The 19,245-nt window shown below is 38.2% G+C and overlaps 1 protein-coding gene across 1 annotated transcript in view; it reads right to left on the reverse strand.

Moving 5' to 3' along the window:
• Window positions 1-18,500, reverse strand: part of LOC146320941 (melanocortin receptor 5-like) — a 37,458-nt gene extending 18,958 nt beyond the window's left edge. The window contains exon 1 of the mRNA XM_084725897.1: window positions 18,385-18,500. The gene's annotated coding sequence lies outside the window, so the exon portion shown is untranslated. The remainder of the gene's footprint in view (window positions 1-18,384) is intronic.
• Between the last annotated feature and the right edge of the window lie 745 nt (window positions 18,501-19,245).

The following is a 19,245-nucleotide window of genomic DNA, read 5'->3' on the forward strand; positions in this document are numbered from 1 at the left end:
AATAGGATCCTTCTAACCTGTTGCAATGACTGAGAAAGTGTTCATATGTAATATTCTGTGTTGACATTTCCCATTTTGGATCCTGCATTATAGCAGGAGAGAACATCATTAAGCATCTGTCAAACACACACACACACACTGATGGTATTATATACTCATGCAACAAGCACAGAAATAATCATTTCATACTTTCTGTAAAAAAAAAAAAAAAAAAAGGAAAAGGATCTCTTTTCATGAAAAGGTGCAAATGAAACAGAGATTTTGCTCTATAGTTCAGACTGGATTAGATAACCTACACAAACTCAAAAGGTGCTTTGAAAATGTGAGGCCAAACGCTGTGTTGGTTCAGGGACAATTTTAATTAAAATGATTTTAGGTTTAAAAGTACATTTTGTTCAAAATTTTGCTCAATAGTCTGAGGAGACTTTGTTTGGCCTTAATCATTGTATCTCCTTTTAATTTAGTGTTCTGAACCTTTAAGGATATTCTTCATAACACATCAATGTCAACTTGTAAGTTACAGACAGAGCTATAAATTAACATGGAGCACAGCAGAGACTTTGTTGTAACTACATGGGAAATTCTAGATGCATGGATTATAGAACAGGCCTGAGGGGAGCTCTGTGGTATAACGGGGCCCTTGGTTAAAGGGGTCAAGGAAGTCCCTCCTCCAGAGCCTCTCTTTTCTTTTTCTTTGAAGAGGCTGGTATCAAACATTTGTATGAGAGTAATAGGGCTCGTTCACAGGCAAGGATCCCTCGATCATGTCTTTTCTGATCCTGATCAGAGCCTGCCAGTGAATCTGATCTAATATTTATATTAATTATAATTTTTCCCACATAATATAGCCGCACAGTGCCTACTTAAAATGCAGTGAACCTAAATTCAGGAAAGCAATTTAAATACAGTGCTCAGCACAAATGAGTACACCAACAGATTCGTCAGTTTCCTTTCAGAATCAACACTTTCTATGGGATACTGTACTACACAATACTCCCACAAATGTAGGCCATTGATTGCAAACAAGATTTGTTAATTTCCATAACAAATTAATTCAAGACAATTTTGCAAAAATGAGTACACCCAAATGGAAATCCTAGGAGCAAATCTAAATTTTACACTACAAAATTCTTATTAAGAAGAATTCAACCACAGATGAGTCTAATTATTCATTAAACATGTTTCCACCAGACAGTTGACTAGAAAAGGGCATTACTTAACAAAGAAAACCCCTTCACATTTCATGCTGTCAGCAATAGCACCACATGGAAGAGAAATGTCACAAGACCTGAGAAAAGAAAACAATTTCTTTGCATAAGAAAGGTGAAGGTTACAAGAAGACCAGCAAAGCATTACTTATAAGTCAGAATACTGTAGCAAAAGTGATATAAAAATGTAACAAAGATGGAACTGCAACCATCTCACAGAGACGTCCAGGCCATCCACAGAAGTTAACACCTTGACAGGAGTGTCTTCTGATGAGAAGGGTTGTAGAAAATCTCCATGCAAATTCACTGCGGTTAGCTAAAGTAGTAGAAAGCCAAACTGGGGTGACCATTTCCTGTGACACAATACGGCGTATGCTGCAGAGGAATGGCATGCATGGGGGTCATCCACAAAGGAAGCCTCTCCTAAAGCCCGTGCACAAAAAAACCCACCTAGAATTTGCCAGGGCCCATGCTGAAAAAGATGAAGACTACTGGGACTCTGTACTCTGGTGTCGCAAAGGTGAGGAGCACAAAGAAAAATGCATGGTGCCTACAGTGAAACATGGTGGTGGCAGTGTTGCTGGTGTCAGGGAGCTGCATTTCATCGATGGTATCATGAATTCACAGATGTACTGCTCTATATTGAAAGAGAAGTGATGCTACCATCACTCCGTGCCCTTGGTTGTCGTGCACTTTTCCAACATGACAATCATCCAAAACACACATCTAAGGCTTCTGTTGCATTTCTGAAGAAGAACAGGGTGAAAGTGATTCAGTGGCCAAGCACGTTATCTGATCTGAACCCAGTCAAACACCTATGGGGAATTCTGAAGAGACAAGTTGAGCATCACCCTCCATCTAGCATCCAGGCTCTAAAAGAGGTCGTTCTTGAAGAATGGAAAAAGATAGATGTTGCAATATGTCACCAACTTGTTCATTCCATGTCTAGAAGAGTTGGTGCTGTCCTTAAAAATCAAGGAGGTCATACAAAATACTAGATATAGTAGTTTTTGTTGTGGGGTGTATTCATTTTTGCATCAACTAATTTGAGTAAAACTTAAGATTTTGTAATCTAAGTTATATTATTAACCTGACTTACATGTTATGAGTTAAACAAATGTTCTATAAAACTCCGTCTTGTCAAAGTTTTGGAAAATTGGTCTTGGGTTCAGTGAGATATTGATTAATATACTTTTCAAAGGGGTGTACTCATTTATGCTGAGCACTGTATATGACCGCTGGGAAGCTAGCTCCCAACTAAGCAACGACAAATGTGTGTTCTGAGTTTGGCACACCACAGCAACATGTGTTATTAACCATCCTGACAAATGTGAACAGTTAAAAAAATGTATTGTGTTTAAAAAAAATCATGAAAAAATGAGCAGCATTCTCTGTCCTGAAACCATGGGGGTGTGTTTGTTCTGCTGTTTCAGGGTCAAACACCACTAGAACCTCAAAACGACCTAAAACATGGATGCTTTGTGTGGCAGCTTTATTGGACATGTCCAGATGTGTTTGAGCCACCAGAGCCACAGGACGAAGACAGGATGGTATTTATTTTTATTTTTTCTTCTGTGTCAGGTTGTTGGAACTGAAGTGAGCTGAAGTGAACTGCTGGGCTGATTTGGACTGAGAGAGTCACTGAAGGTACGTTAAGGAGGGTGATGGGAGGGAGAGGCGGTGTTGTTTGTGTGTCTATACACGGGGCTTATATAGTGTTGGCTCTGGCACGTCACATTTCAGGTCTGCCTAAAAAACCCCCTGAACTTCAGTACAACCATTCAGTACTGCATAGTTCTCAGTCCTTTCATGCTTTCAGCAACTATTTTCTAACACGTACAATGTCTTTAAAAGAAAAACTGCCTTTTTCTTTCTATTCTTTGTAATTGATATAAAGAGTAAATATTGTTAATTAACATATGTTGCAAGCTGCAGAATGTTGATGCTGAATGTGTCAGTAAAATGTGTAATGACAATTTATTTTCTGACAAAACATCCTTTATTTAAAAACTCTCAGCACTTGGGAAAGATTGCTGCCTTGGTTTAAAAGAAAAGAAAAATGTTTCCACTGCACAAGACTAATTATCATTTAATTGAAACCACAACCTTTTATGACACTAAACAAAGTGTTTTTGTTGCCTAAAGCTAACCACAGACAGGTTGATGTCCCCAGATTCTGGTGAAACAGTCCTGCACTTTGTACTGTTGCCATCCACCCCAACCACAGCTCTATCTACATGAATGAAGAATGTTATTCAATTGAAAAAAGAAAAAAAACACTGCCTGTGGACATAATCCAACCAGTTATTATGTTTGCACAATAACATAAAAGTCATTTCAAAGTGAGGGAATTGATGCACTATGCATCCACATGCTTGTGTTTAGGAGGAAATTCACAGACTGTCCTCACCAGAAAAACAGCAGTACACATCGTCTGTACAAGCAACTCATTACAATCCTTATTTACAGTTGTTTTTAGTCGGTGACCTCTAGATGCCATAGTCATTAGGATTGGAGCAGTACACAGAATGCCAAAGTCAGAATATGATGGATGGATGGATCAAACAAATATAGGACTTTAACCCAGAAGACAGTGTTTCATGTCCTGTATGGAACTAAACGTCAGCATGGACTTATGTAAAGTTTAAAGTGAATTAAATATTATATATATTTAAGACAGCAACAAAAGATGTAGTTTGATGATGCTGTGATGTAGCGTGGGAGCATGGGAGTTGTTTTCTTCACTATTAAACAACCACCATAGCTGATGAAAACATAAAGTGACATGACTCAGGTAGAAATCTTGTTAATGGAAGAGGTAATATTAAAGTTTTGTTCACATTATATTTAACCATGTTTACCGACTAAACTCCTTACACTCTGACATATCCAACGTATCCCATGTTTTCACGGAAGTTAGAGGAAACACACCGTTACTTTGAATAAATGACTAATTTATCTGCATACATATGGAATAACGCATGTAACATACGTCTAGTGTTTTTAGACATTTTAATGCAAAAATGCTACATATTATAGCTTTAAGTTACTTCACAACTGTGTCTCATGGCTAAGTTCCACCAGGCACGGCTGCGCCACATCAGCCGGAGCCAATCGCAGCCATTCTACACAATGCTTGTGATTCCACCAGCAGCACCTCAGCGCATCCCAGAAGCAGCTCTCAGCTCCACTTCAAATATGCTCCATGTCTAATTTTGATGTTTTTTCAGTTGGCAATTCAGTTGGCAAAAAGCAGATGGAATGGACAGGAAGTCAGACACAGAAAAGGCAAGGAGAATCTGGTTAAAGACCCCATGACTTACTTAGTTTCAGACCTAATCAACAAAATCTGAGCAAGTAAACATAATCAGGCGGGCAAAACAAAAGCAAAAAAAGCTGCTGAAATGTTTCTGAAACGCTGCTGGTGGGGCTTGCAGTCATGCAGAGGACGGATCAGAACCGTGGCGCAGATGTGCTGTACTCGATGTTGACTTACAGTGTGACTCACAACGTAACTTACATGACATGACTGAACAAAATGTAACTATTTTTAACCTAAACCATGATCTTTTCCTAGTTCTAACAAAGTAGTTTTGTTCCTAACCTAAACAAACTGCAGTCTTTTTACAACATTAGCCAGCCTGCTGCAGCCTGTACTCTCCAACACTCATACATGTCATTCTAATTATAATATTATAATTATAGTGTTCAATAACATCTAGTTAAAACCCCATTCCTAAAAGCACACTGAACATTATAGAAGTGTATAATAATTTTCATAATATATGTAAAGAGAGGGTCAGTGTGGATCTGCTGTGGCAGGAGGCTTTAGACAACCTCTATAGAAGGTGCAGGAGCAAAACTCACAGTCACAAATAAAGATGAAGACTGAGTAAGGGTGGTCTGCCTGCAGGGGAGGGGGAGCTTTGCTGTCTTTTATGCATCTGTGCCCTGGGGACCACTTGTCATATAATTCATCCATGCTAAAATGATAAAACAAAAGCAAAGTATGACACCATAAGCCTACACTTTGAAATACTAACTATGACAGATTGTAGGGCCATCAGCTAAAAAGAAGATAGATGAGTCGCTTTCTTCTTAAATGGATTTTCTTTTATCCCCTCCAGTAACATTTCACTTTCATATGACTGACAGGTTGTCAGTGTTTTTTTTTTTTTTTTAATTCTGATGTTTTCTTCCATGCCTATTGATTTCTAGATCAAGGTTCCACAAGAAAACATCTTTGACAAACCAAAGTCTGATTTTCTGACTGTTTTGTTTCAAATGTTACATCATACTGCAATAAAAAAAACAAAAAACGTTTTAATGGATACTGCAAACTACTTGAAAATCAATCAGAGGGCATTTTTGTTGTATTAGCAGAGGAGTCAACATCCACAGCCGGGAGTGACTCATTAATAAGAGAAAAACAGCCTGGAGGAGCTTTCATCTGGTTAAAAAACAAAAACAAAACAAACAAAAAAAAAAAAATGAATGACTCATTCAGTACGTTTTCGATTCATGTGCAGGTTGTAGCCACCTGCATCCTGCTGCGGCGTGTTTGCAGGCAGATAGCTGACTCCCGCTGCTCTCCTCTGACTTGTGTGGCTGTTTGAAGAGGTGATGTCAGAAATGGAGGCACGTGCAGCACGTGATGTGAAGATGGAAGTCATAATGTGTAAATTATGCTCTCAGTTCTCATTTAATGACTGCATATTTAATCAGTGCAAATTTACAATACATACCTGGACCATTCTACAGAATTAGTCAGTCATGTGGCTTTTCCAAGGTATACATTTCTAGTACAGTTAATTATGGCCCAAGGACAGACCTTGGTGTGAGGACCCTACTGGAACTGAAGGAATTATTTTTATTGCTTTATTTTCCCCTAAGATCGCATTTTTGAAGGCCTTAATGTGTAAGAAAAGTCAGGAAATTTTGCACACTTGTCACATCTGGTGAAAAATTTGATATTTTATTGGTGTTAAAAATGGGTGGCAAAATGGCTCAATGTCGCCCCCTAACAGTTTTCAAAATCAAAGTCCCCTCCTTTAACTTTGACCTACATGTATGAAAATTGATACACATATGTATCATGTCAGGATTTACAGAATAGCCTCTTGGCGCCACACTCTAAACCCAACAGGAAGTCAGCCATTGAATTTTCTTTTCAACTTTCGGTCATTTTGGCGTTTTGGTTGTATTTTAGCAAACTCCTCCTACAAAATTCATTGTAACGACTTCAAAATCAGCGTGTGCCATCTGGACTAGTTTTCATTTTGTATTTTTAGACAGTTTCAGAATATTTTTCCTCTCAAAAACTGTCACTACCAAAACACAATAATAATTATCATAATCAGGAGGCTTCTCCCTTTGTCTAAGTGAATACTCTTTTCTGATTGGCCAGCAGGTTTGCTTCAAAACTGCTTAACGCACCCGTAGTTTGGCTCAAGTTTAATTAGCGTCCACAATTCATCAGCTACCCAACTTGTAACCATGGCAACATTAAAGAGCTCAGCTGTCAAAGTTCAGTCTTCCTAACTGCAGGCGACGTGAATGAGCGAGCAAGCAAGCGAACAGCTGATTGCTTCAGTGAGGACGTTGAACCTGCTCTGTGCATCAGCGGACAGGCCGAGCGATGTGTCGCCCGCTTGAAATATCGCTTGCTTGCTTTGGCTCTAGTTTAATGAAGCTTCACACACTGGCAAACAATATCATCTGGTTAAAATCGACGTGAGATCCTTGGTGTTTCTGGTTCCCCTCATCAAAGCAGGGAGGGAGGATGAGAGACTAATTAACATGGTTGAGAGGAAGCAACATCTTTAATCTGATCCACAACCACCTTTCTGTAGGAGTATCTTCAAAAAGGACGGGGGCAGAAAGGGAAAAAAAGGGAACTATCAGGACTTAGGGGTTAGTAAACTGTTCTCTAACTATATAACGGTTGATTAAAGAAAATTACATTAGTTATGAATGTAATGAAGCCCTGTAGACAGTTGTTCACGTTGCTTCTAATTAGGAAGTGGTGTTACTCGTTATAAACTGTGGCAAGCCAGCTGAGTTTGGTTGTAAAAGGGAATAAAATTATTCCTTGTCATGACAACGGTAAGCTCTTGCATCATAACTTTAAATTTTGAGAGAAAAACCTTCACCATAAGATCGGCAAATGCTTGGTATAAGCAGGTCTTTACTTATATTGACCTTTTAAAAGTTTTCTCTAAAAGTATTAAATTATGTTTACAAGTTTTCACAAATTAATTAATAAAAACTATAAGTTTAACACATTTTTAGATATAATTTTTGAGATTCACTGTATTTTGAAACCAATCTTTCTTTATAAATGGCATCAAATAGGTAATACTCATTTAAAAGTTAAGGATTCATTAGTTTTAATAAACACTGAACCAAATACTATAACATCTTTGTTTACAATTTATTATATTTTATTTTGGTAGTGACAATTTAGGTGTTATCTGAGCTAAAAGATTTAAGTTCCCTTTTTGTCACTACTAAAACATCATCATCATGTTTCAGTTGTGATAATTTTGAATCCGTCTCAGAAACGAGTCAGCACATGGTTAGTTAGCACATTTCTGAACAGCTGTACTCACGTAAAAATGACATTTTCTGGAATAACAACCAAAGAAAGTTTCCTTAATTGCAGAAAATAGGTGCACAGTAGCAAAAGTCCTTAAAGTTACAACCTAAGTTTTAGAATTTGAAACAGATTTACTTCAAAACTATCCCCTAACCATGCAGCCATGAGCGAGAGGAGCTATGTTTCATTAGCCATCCATCATGCCCTTCTTCACTTCCCCTCGGGACTTGCCCACAAGGGAATCCCGTCATAAGTGTTGTTCCATTTGTCTGAAAGACTGGAGTGAACTCGGTGAGATCGCCCCTTGGAGGGCTGACACCCAAGACACTTTCACCTCGCTGAAATGAGTCTGCAGGTATTTCTGATGATTTGTGAAAAGAAATGTAACACTAAGCTTCCTACCTATCTCAAAGGCTCAGAGTGAAGAAGGGCAAGTGTGTTTCATTAAAACACCCCACTCCTCCGTGGCTCTCTGCTCTCCGAGCCGCCTCTGTGCGACGTCAGCTGTTACATCACACTGAGGCCTGAGGGAATGTGACTGAGGGGAAGTGGAGCTGCTAATGAAATGCAGCGTTACACACAGACAAACTTCCCAAGTGTAAGGGTGTGGCTAAAATCAGTCTCAGCACATGGACTTGGTGTTTTTTGTTCAACTTCACTTCAAAAAACAATGAAGAAAAAATTGCAAGCCACCTCCCAATTCACAGTACCCTACAAATAATGATTTTATATAATAAAGTTATTGCTATCTCAAATATTATTTAGGATTACAATAGATAATAGGATGATTTTAGTGAACATCTAAGAATTACAGACTTAAATGCTTTTTAAATTTGTTTTTCAGTTCTGAGACAGAAATTTGCACCAATTCAGTAGAATGGACCACCTTTGTAACTAATTACAAATACTCAAATGACTGTAATTAAGTAGTTTTTTGGGTACTTGTACTTTTAGTAGATTTATAAGTCTGTACTTTTACTTGTACATGTACTTTTACTTATATGCATTACATTATGCAATCTAGTACTGAGTACAATTTGAAATAATGTCCAAACCTTTAATCTGCATTTTTGTAGCCAATCAGGTGATCTGATCACAAACGAGCCAATGAAAAATAAAGTACAAACAGAAAACAAGGCAAAATGCTGCGGCTGCACAGGTTTGGAGCAGGGATGTTAATGATTAATCATCATTAAGAATTTAACTAACTCAAAATGTCTTCATCAATATTTAATCAATAATCATGGCTGTAATTGCTCCTAATTTGATATTGTTTTGTCTGGCAGAGACATTTGCTGGGCAAAGAAATTAAAACTTGGACTTCAAATGAGAAAAAAAAAACATGTTTTGTATCTTAAACATCAACACTTAAAAAGTAACTAATACTAGTAGTTTTTGAGGTGAATACTTGTACTTTTACTTGAATATTTTTTTCTAGTACCAGTACTTTTACTTGTAATTGAGTAAAATTTTAGCACTTGAGTACAGATTTTCAGTACTCTTTCCACCACTGGTAACCACTATGTCCTTTTGTACTAGTTGCTCCCCTCATTCACAGTTTCTAGTGTTTTCAAGCTGCACTTTATGCAACTGAGTGACTGAGTGTGTGTTCATGCTAACACACCTCCTGGTAAAATAGTCAAACCTCTCTTGTGGATTCAGCTGCTCTGATGCTTTGCTCACTGTCTGTCTCTCCTGTCTCTGACTCAGTTTTTCTTCAGGCCCACTCCATCTTTTCTTTTCTTTTTTTTTAACTTCCACCCCTCCTCTCTGTTGCGACAGTCTCAGAGGATCAATTATTGACAGGCATTCTGTGCCATTGTTACAAAACAGAAAGCAGGACCCAGACTGCCTTGATCACAACATCAAGAGGAACATCTCGAAGTTTCTTTTGCTTTAGCTAATGATCATCTCCTCTAAACACCACAGTGGATGCACACAGAGCTTTCAGAAGGAAGATGTGGACATGGTTTGTTAGTTCTGTTGAAACATGAGATTAAGTGAAGCTTATTTGGATGTGAGAACTTATATAAACACTTTCTCAGCGCACTCATGCAGACTTTGTTACTGTCAATGGAAAGGCTCACAGCGGAGGATAATATAGATGAATGTCCATTAAAATTCTGAGCATATTTTGGGGTTTGAAGGTTACTGCAATATTCATGAAACGCTATCAAAATAAAACAGCCGAGAACAGTCTTCTCTCAAGAGGGAGTTTGTGTACCTTTAGATGTTTCCTACATTATTCATTCACGTTCAGGACAAAATTAATTATGCACAGGGTGACAAATGTAATTAAGTCTAATCACACAGAAATATTAATCACACCAAAACAGCAACCTGTGAGGCCTGCACCACAATAATATAATAATATCACAAAGAAACATTTATACAGTGAATAAATCATCCAGCAATTATCACCATTATCTACAGTTATGATGGGGCTACTGGTGAACCACTGGTCCTTAATTCCTTCTCATGATATTGGTATATTATGACAAAAAAAAAATGCACTACTACAGAGCCCCAAAACTGACAAAATGTAGTAGTAATAGTAGTAATTTAGTGAAAGTTTATAAGACAAGTAAAAAATCCTATCAGTAGGGAAAGAACCAGCAAAACCCTTTTCCCCCCTTAGCCTCTGATTATTTGATCAAATAAATTAAAACTAAATTAAAACTACAAAATTCCAGTGAACCAAATGAAAAAAGTGGTCTGTCCGAAAGCATTAATAATTTTTTGACTGTGTAAGAAAAACAGTATAATTCTCCAGAATTGCATCTCTGAACTCTCTTTATCCAAATCACACAGCCAGACGCCTCCCTCCCACTTTGCAAACCTTTCATTTACGTGATAAGAAAATGGCGTGGCCATATGGCCAGGGCAATGATGTGTTTAACATCGGTAAAGAAATCGAGAAGACTGTGAGATGACTTATCTAAAAAAAACCACACAAACACACTGAGCACCAGCCTCTTTAGATAGCTAAACACGCTAAAGCAAACATCTGTCATAAAGATAATGTTGATCACAGGCACAGCGTTATGGGTGGGCCTAACGGGCCTGGGCCCACCCACTTGTACAACTGGCCCACGTTAAATGACCGGGAGAACATATTTTCTTAACTTTTATGTTTAATTATTAAAATCAGCATTTTAATACACCCTTAAGACAAATTTATTTTTCATTTGAACAAAAGACAACATTTATTCAGCTACTATCACATGTGAGGTCTGGACCAATCACAGTGGGCCATAATTTGTTGCCCCAGACATGTTACATTCATGCATGCACGCCACACTATGGTGGTTGTTCAGCAGAAAGTGATGACCAGTGTACTGAGGAAAGCTTATCATTGTTTTATTTTATACCTGCAAATGCATTTCTCATCGAAACTAGAACTTCTAGAAAATACAGGAGGTTGAGCTGAATATTCCTGCCTGATTTTGTCTTCAGATTACCTGCACACAGTGTACTTTCACAGTGTCATAATCAACTGGAATGACTAGTCGCCCTCCACAGCATGATACCAGTCACCTTTGTTAAAGTGAGACTACCAATTGGAAACAGTGTTAACTTTTGTAATTAAAAGGCCCACCCAGAGTTACTGTGGCTCACCCAAAATTGAAATCCTGGCCCTGTGCTGGGTTAATCATCCACATAACCCTCTAACAGCAGTTAAAGCACTCAGCCAGCTAACACTAGAAAAGTAGAGCTAAATGCCACTTAGAACTTTCTAATTGACAGTAAATTTGTTTGACATTGTCAGAAAGGATGCTTTATTATCAATACAAATATAAAATGTCACTAATGTCACTATATAAAGTCCAAGTGGTTGTGGTCATGTGTGAGGACAAACACTAGAAAATGTATATAATGCTATAAAGATGGAGACATGGTGTCTGCAAATCTCTACAGTAAGTAGTAGGAACTTGCTAAGTTAGCATGCTGGCTAAAGTGCATTTAAGCCCTACTCACACCAGAGGGGGAAAAAAAAGCCTCTGCACTGAAGTTTGTATTGTATTGAGACGCCTCTTGTCACGTTCCGTCTGCTAGCAAAGAACAGAAGAAAAATTTAAAAGCTGTTGTGTGCTGGGATGTACTACCAACAAGTTAAAGGATCCAGAACTAAGCTTTCATACGCTGCTGAAGGGAAAAACCTCTTTAAGATGACAAAAGTTGACACAGACATGAGGTATCAGCAGGATGAACAGGGAAACTGTGGCATCCTGACGCTCTTTGTCCAGATTAACTGCAGAGATTGAAACTAACTTGGCTAGGTTAAATGAGGATCTTACCTGGTGATCACTCAAATAGCTGTAAATAAAAAATACTTCACTCCTGGCCATTCAGTGGGATCATTTCTCACAGAGGAGTAAGGTAAGGAGAGGGGACACAAAGATATACAGGCATCAGCGCCAACTGGAGTTGAACATTGGGGGAAGCAAAAAATATTGGTCTATATAATGTTAAGGTGTGATGAAGTGTGGGCTAGGGATTAATATTTTCCCAAAAATGACACATTTTGAGGCAGAAGAACGTCATTTCAACATTAATCATCATTATAATGAACATAATACTATGCAGGCTGTGTGCAGCTTGACCGTTGCTGTGGCTGCATGTGGGGATGAAATACCAAGTTCAGCCTGTGATCTGTCACTGTCTGACTGAACATAGACAGATATTTTACAATTCTTCATGTTTTAAACTAACGAAATTTATTAAAACAAGTCATTTGGTGTTTTTAAAATCATGTTATTGAGCCGAAACAGATTCCACATTCTGTTGGCGGTCAGAGGATGCCGCTGAGCGCAGTGGACGTCTCCCACTGTACGCGCTTAACACAGTCGGCTTAATAAAGTTCATGATCACTGAAAGTAAAACTCTAATAAAGTTCTCACTCACTTTGTGTGAGGCTTTGGATTGATTCTTTGGGAAATTTTGCTGTCTTTTTTCAGTGAGGGGGCTTTTTGTCAGAGCCAACTGCTGATAGTTAATCCATCGGATGCTGCAGTATTTCACACACAAGTGTTTTGGATAAAGTGTGAATCCAGTGTTCTTGAAACTTTGGGCTTCACTTGGAACTTTGTCTGAGATTTTAAATGTTGCAGCAAACCTCAGTCCAGTGGATTTTATCCCTCAAGCGGAGCATTTGCACGTCTATTGTTTAATAATTTGAAGTATGCGTGTTTGAAGTGTGTGTCTCATTCACATGGTACAGACACAATTTACTGTGTTAAGTGCATTAATGATCAGAGGTATCTGAATTCGTGGCACTTTGTACTTGTTAACTAATTAATGAAAGCACTCGGTTTACTTGGCCGGTAACACGAGAGCAACAAAACACACTCCAGTCCGCAAGAAAATTAAATAGCAACTTGCTATGACTTTATTTTCCTTTCCTGTCAAATGCCAATTAAATTTATTAGTGTATGGCTATTTTACAACTGTATTTTTTCCTGCTTTGCCTCAAGATTGGGGGGGATCGCTGCAAACCCAACTTCAACTCTGTGGGGGGCAAAAAACCCAATGCCACCTGTAGATGGCACCTATGTATACAGGCAATACTCACTTTTTTAGCTCATCAGCACTTGTTTTTCTCTCTGGGGCTTTCTGTCTCACTTGCTTTTGCTGCTGTTACAAGAGTTACATATTTAACTAGTGGTATTCAGTTATAGTTAGGCTTTGCCTGATAAGTTTTTACTACATTGGTCAGTTTTGAAGCTCCATACAATACAACTAAAATAAAGTTTTCATCCTTACTTTAGTTAGTTTTTTACAGTTAGCCTGGCACATACTGGTAAGAGTATTTATCATTCATTTTTTATAGTGTTTTTGAGCGTTTCAGTAATCACCTCAGTGTCTTAGATAAGTGTTAGCAATGTTAGCTAGCAAGCTAGCATCATCATCTTCATTCAAATTTTATTCTTTTCACTGTTCCAGTAAGCACCAAGTCTGGTTAGGTTGAAATAAACCCTTAATTCATTGCATTAAATGTTCAAATATTAGGCAAGGACAAAGACGAAGGTTGGACATGAAAAGACATCCTTAAAATTTGTGACAAAAAAAATTAAAGAAAAGGGGGCACATTTATGAAATATCAATTTTCTGTGTTTTTGTAATAAAAATTGAAATTGGACAAGGGAAGGCTAAATGCTGTGGTGCCATTGTATTTTCCAGCTAACAAGTATCATTTGCAGTTATCTGTTTGCAAAAAAATGTGTACTTGTTTTGTTATTTTCACTCTTTCAAAAGTCACAAGAGAACAAGAAACTCCCTTTCTCGGGGAGCACCTCCACGTTTCTCGCTTTGGTCTTTAAATCTTCCCTAATTTTGACGTCTCAAGGTAGGTATGTCTGGAGGGACGTGACAAAGACATTTGATAAGAATGGGTTGTCTATTTTCCAACATGCACAGACTGAACTGGACAGTAACCCTGAGTGCTTTGTGTCTATCAGGATCTGAAGGCTCGCGGCGAGGCAGAGAGCTGCTCCCGCTGATTGAACCTCCTTTCAACCCGCTCTGATCTGCATCGACAGCTCAGGCACCACAACTAATTGAGCTCAACAATCAGATCTCAGTCAGCAGCTGATCCCATGATAGTACTGATTCCAATGACAATGACACGGACGATAGAACACGATGGTCAAGAGCGCATTTCAAGGGTTGCCATGACTACACTGTCACAAATATAGTGTTAAACTGCACTCTCTTTCCTCCCTGATGTCTCCTAAAATAACAGCATGATCACATTCAAGTCATGATCAAGCCGTTTCTCGGCTTGTGGTCACAGTGACGCTGATGTTAATCAGCTGTTGTTGGTAGTCACAGACAGACTCACTTGGAGGATTATTTAAATTAGGTGGCAAGGTAGTTGGCAGCATTTCACTGAGTGATTATTATGCTTAGGATATTGCTGTGACAGCAGATTTAAACAGAAAAAATAATGTGATCATGGATTAAACAGAAATGTTTTTATGCTCTATATTTTATCAGGCTCCTGTTCAAAGCAGATTCTGTGGTAATCATATTTCCAAACTTAACTTAACACTAATAAGTAAATCTAGCAGAGAATATTACACACAGATAAAATGTCCACAAAATTATAATCAAAATAGATTTGCTGGGGACTAAGAATGCACTACATGGACACTATTTATGCAGTCATATACCATGATTAGAGCTCGACTGATACTGGATTTTTAGGGCTGATGCCGATGCTAATATTAGGGAGTTAAAAAAAAGTCCAATATTGATACATCTACCGATATTCTTTATATGTATACATAAATCCAAAATGGCATCAGGTGACTGACAGTAAACTTTCCCTGGTATTTTTAATAATTATAAATGACAGCTTTTTTTTTAAAATCACAAATAGAACAACTTAAATTAAGAAATGGGAATCAAATATAAATAAATGCTCCCTATAAAACAAACAAACAAACAAAAATATTATAAAATAAAATAAAAGCAATCTGCCAAAACTGCCAATCTGCCAAAAAAATTAGCTGTGCAAGGCCAATATTGTGCTGATAATATAATGTGTGTATGTGGCTCTAAATGAGAAATATCATGGCTATCAGGGCCGATAAATTATTGGCCAATATTGGCCTATTCAGCTATATTGGTATAGGTATATATTAGCTAATAAATATCGTCTATACTAATATCTGATTTGAAAGAGTGCCATAGAATTGAATTTGAATTCTTAAGCAAAATGCTCTATAAAAGCTAAAGTATATTTGTGAATATATTTGACCACTACATTTTAGCTTTTCTTACCTGCAGTTTATGCACACCTTAAAGGGACAGTTCACCCCAAAATCAAATATACATAGTCTTCCTCTGGCCTGTAATGCTATTTATTTGTCTGTACTGTTTTGGTGGGAGTTGCTGAGGTTTATATCGAACATAGAAATTTCCCCCTTCTCTGCATAATAATGCGACTAAATAGCACTCAGCTTGTGGTGCTCAAAGTGCCAAAAAATACACTGTAAAAACTCAACATCTCTGTTGCTTTCCAGAAATCATGACCTTGTTGTGAGCAGTTTCACATCGGAACTACTTTCTGCATGCAGTAGAATTTTGCAGAACAACCTTAGAATCTACCAGAACTACTTTCTTTTTGATAGGAAGAAAGTAGTCCCTATATGAAACCACTCTCAATGAGGTGTGTGGATTATCTTGAATAACTAGATCATGATTTTTGGAAAGAGACACTGGTTTTGAATTTTTCAGATGTATTTTTGTGATGCTTTGAGCGCCACAAGCCGAGTGCCGTTTAGTCCCATTATACTGGAAAAGATACAGACATCTCTATGGCTGATACACAGCACTACAGGCCAACGGAAAAAATATGTACCATTGATTGTGGGGTGAACTGTCCCTTAAAGCTGTGCATAAACTACAGGTCGTGGACTTTTTTTTTAAATCACAAAAGGGTATTTTTATCAGTTATCTTATTGGTATCAGCTGTGAGAAGCAGGTAATTATTGGTGATATCGCACATCCCTGATATGGTAAATTTTCTTGACAACCAGTTGATAAACCTGTCTGTTTATGGCTAATCCACTGAATTTAACACCTGACAAATGAAGGTGTGTCATCAGACTGGTGCAAAGACAACAGAAATGTTGCCATAAGCTTCCTCTCTTATTGATTTTCACAGCTGGGCAGGGTGGTGTAATCCACTCAGAGATATTGGAGGCAGAGTTCGTTCATTATAAACAGTCCCTGCTAAGGACCCACAGTGAGAACCACTGCCTCCCTGCCTGCTGCACGCATACAATATTGTGCAGCTGTTTTCCAATTACGCTCTGTTAAAGCCAGCTGAGCCTGTTGAGTCACTATTTACATGAGCTTTAATGAAGTAGCTTGACAAACACCTCTCCCTCTGCAGAGAAACGCACAGAGCAGATGATTTGAACTTGTTATTATGCAAAACCACAAAGCAGAGCTGAAAAAACTTCTGCACTGAGGCGAGTTTTTGTTCCCCCGGCAGGAGATGTGTTTTTGTGAGGAACCAGATTCAGGTCAGTCAGTGAAAAGCTACCTATGATGCTGCTGTTGCTGCTGCTGCTGCTGCTGCTTTACCACGGTGGTGACTAATCTTTGTGAGAAAATGATAGTTTCTCCAGACAATTATTGCAGCGACAATTAGACTGAACAAGCAGAGCATTTCCTGCACAGCGGGGGTGGCATTTATTGAGTTTTATTTCTGCTAATGAATCAGCGGTCTCTCAGCCCACCTGAGCATTCACTCCAATTTTGTGCCACACAGTGAGACACTTGAAATATGCTTTAAATACAAATATGCTTTAACTGCCACCAGCACACGGGCATCGTTTCTCCTTCATGCACTGGATGAGTGATGTGTCATTCCGATAAGCAAATGCATGTCTGGCAGGATGCCATGAGACCATGCAGCGTGGATCCTCTCTGTGTTTGTGTTTTCATGAGGTGGCAGAGCAGTTCAAAGGGAGGCTCGCTCTGATTGAGGCTCTATCTAATCAATCCGGCACATTTTACCGCAAATCACAACTGCAGCAAATACAATTACTGTATTTTACCACGGTTGTCTTATTTCTGAAGAGACGTGGCGACTGTGCTGCTGACAAAGTTGCTTTGAGGATGATGCAGTGAGATAAAAATCTCTGGCAGTTTTTCGTTTTGGATACAAGGATACAAGGTGATTGATTTATCCTTTACAACAAGGTTGTCAAATGAGAATTCGATATAGTTTCCTCTTTGATTGACTGATTGGAACACTCACTAAAGAAAAAAGGGATTAAAACAGTATCATACCACATGTAAATGATCATTTCATGTTCAGTGTTTGTCTATATGGTTTAGTTCATCCCCTAAAAGATAATTTACAGATTTATATATTTATAATAAAATTCATAGAATTATAATATGATTTATTGAAATTTTGACATAGTTCCCACTTTGATTGATTGGAATGATCACTAAAGACAAAAGCTAATAAAACACTTTCATACCTCATGTAAATGATCATTTCATAAACAGTGTTTGTTATGCGGATGCTTAAGGTTTAGTTTATTTCCTGACAGATGATTTGAGGAAGTTTCTAATAAAATTCACATAATTAAAATATGATCAGTAGGTTTAATGGTTGTTAATCTCAACATATTATTATGGTCAAACACATGCTGTCAACCAAAAGTTGAAAATGTCATCCAAATATCAACAAAAACCTTGAAAAAATGAATGCAGTTGCAACGTTTTCAGTCATGATAACAGTGAAAGATCCTGTAATTCACTCCAAACTCTGTCCTCAGTACCACAGACAAACCTAAAGTTTCCATATAAATATCATAGATGACTGTACATACATAAAAATGTATGTAAAAATTCAAACATGTCTATCATGAGTTTCCATATAAATATCATTGTACAAAAATAGTAATCAAGTATGATGATGTACAACATGTGAACTATTGTACAAGTGACAGATTTGACTAAAAATGAAGACAAAAAAGCAAAGATGTCTTCTGAGCTGGTGGTAATAATAATCCATCATGAGTGTGGAGACGGAGAGAATGAATGACTCACCTCTCGCAGGAGCTGTGACTCAAATCCTTTCCACAAATGGCTCAGATGGACTGGATGGTGCCTCCGTGGAGCATCAGACCGGTGGATTTACGCATTGTGAGACTGCTTGGAGATGCTGAGCTGAGAGAGAGAGAGAGAAAGAGAGAGAGAGAGGGAGAGAGTGAGAGGAACTCCCCCTTCAGATCTGACAGCGTGGACACGACATGCAGCAGTTACTTGCCAGCAATATCTAGCCATCCCCCTCGCAGCGGGCTGAAGGAAGCAGCAGCCAGAAGCGCAGAGCTTCCTCCATGTTGAAAATATTTGGTCTGTGAGGAGCTCCCTCCTGCAGGAATTAGAAGAATTTATCTCTCAGATGTGACTCAGTGCAGAACTGCAACCTGCATGGGAAAATACAACAGTAAAATGTATAATCAGCATAATGAGCAAGAGGGAGAACGCACATTCTGTCTTCTTCTTGTTTTTTGTGTTTGTTGAGTTAAACTGCACAACTCACAATTCCATAATAGACTTATTCAAGTGGAAATAGACATGTAGTGGAGTAGTTTTTATTGCTGCCTATGCGTAGCCAGAAGGGGATTATGCAATTGCTTCTGTCCATGTGTGTATGAGTGTGTGCGTGTGTGTGATCACAGGACCTGCTAATCTCAAATTCTATTGGACCCTTCAGCCTATTTTTTATGCACATTAATGGCTGAAAGACCTCTGTGATTAACAATTTTGGAAAAAGGTTAAAAAACCTTTAATGACTTTTATGCCTTTTTGATCTAATGGCCACAGGCGTTATGTTCACAGATCATCACATTCTTGTGAACTCGATAACTCAAGAACAACTTGGGGGAATTTCTTCAAACTTGGCCC

Source organism: Lutjanus erythropterus, chromosome 9 (genome assembly GCF_056507025.1).
Source record: "Lutjanus erythropterus isolate fLutEry1 chromosome 9, fLutEry1.hap2, whole genome shotgun sequence".
NCBI classification, from domain to species: Eukaryota; Metazoa; Chordata; class Actinopteri; order Lutjaniformes; family Lutjanidae; genus Lutjanus; species Lutjanus erythropterus.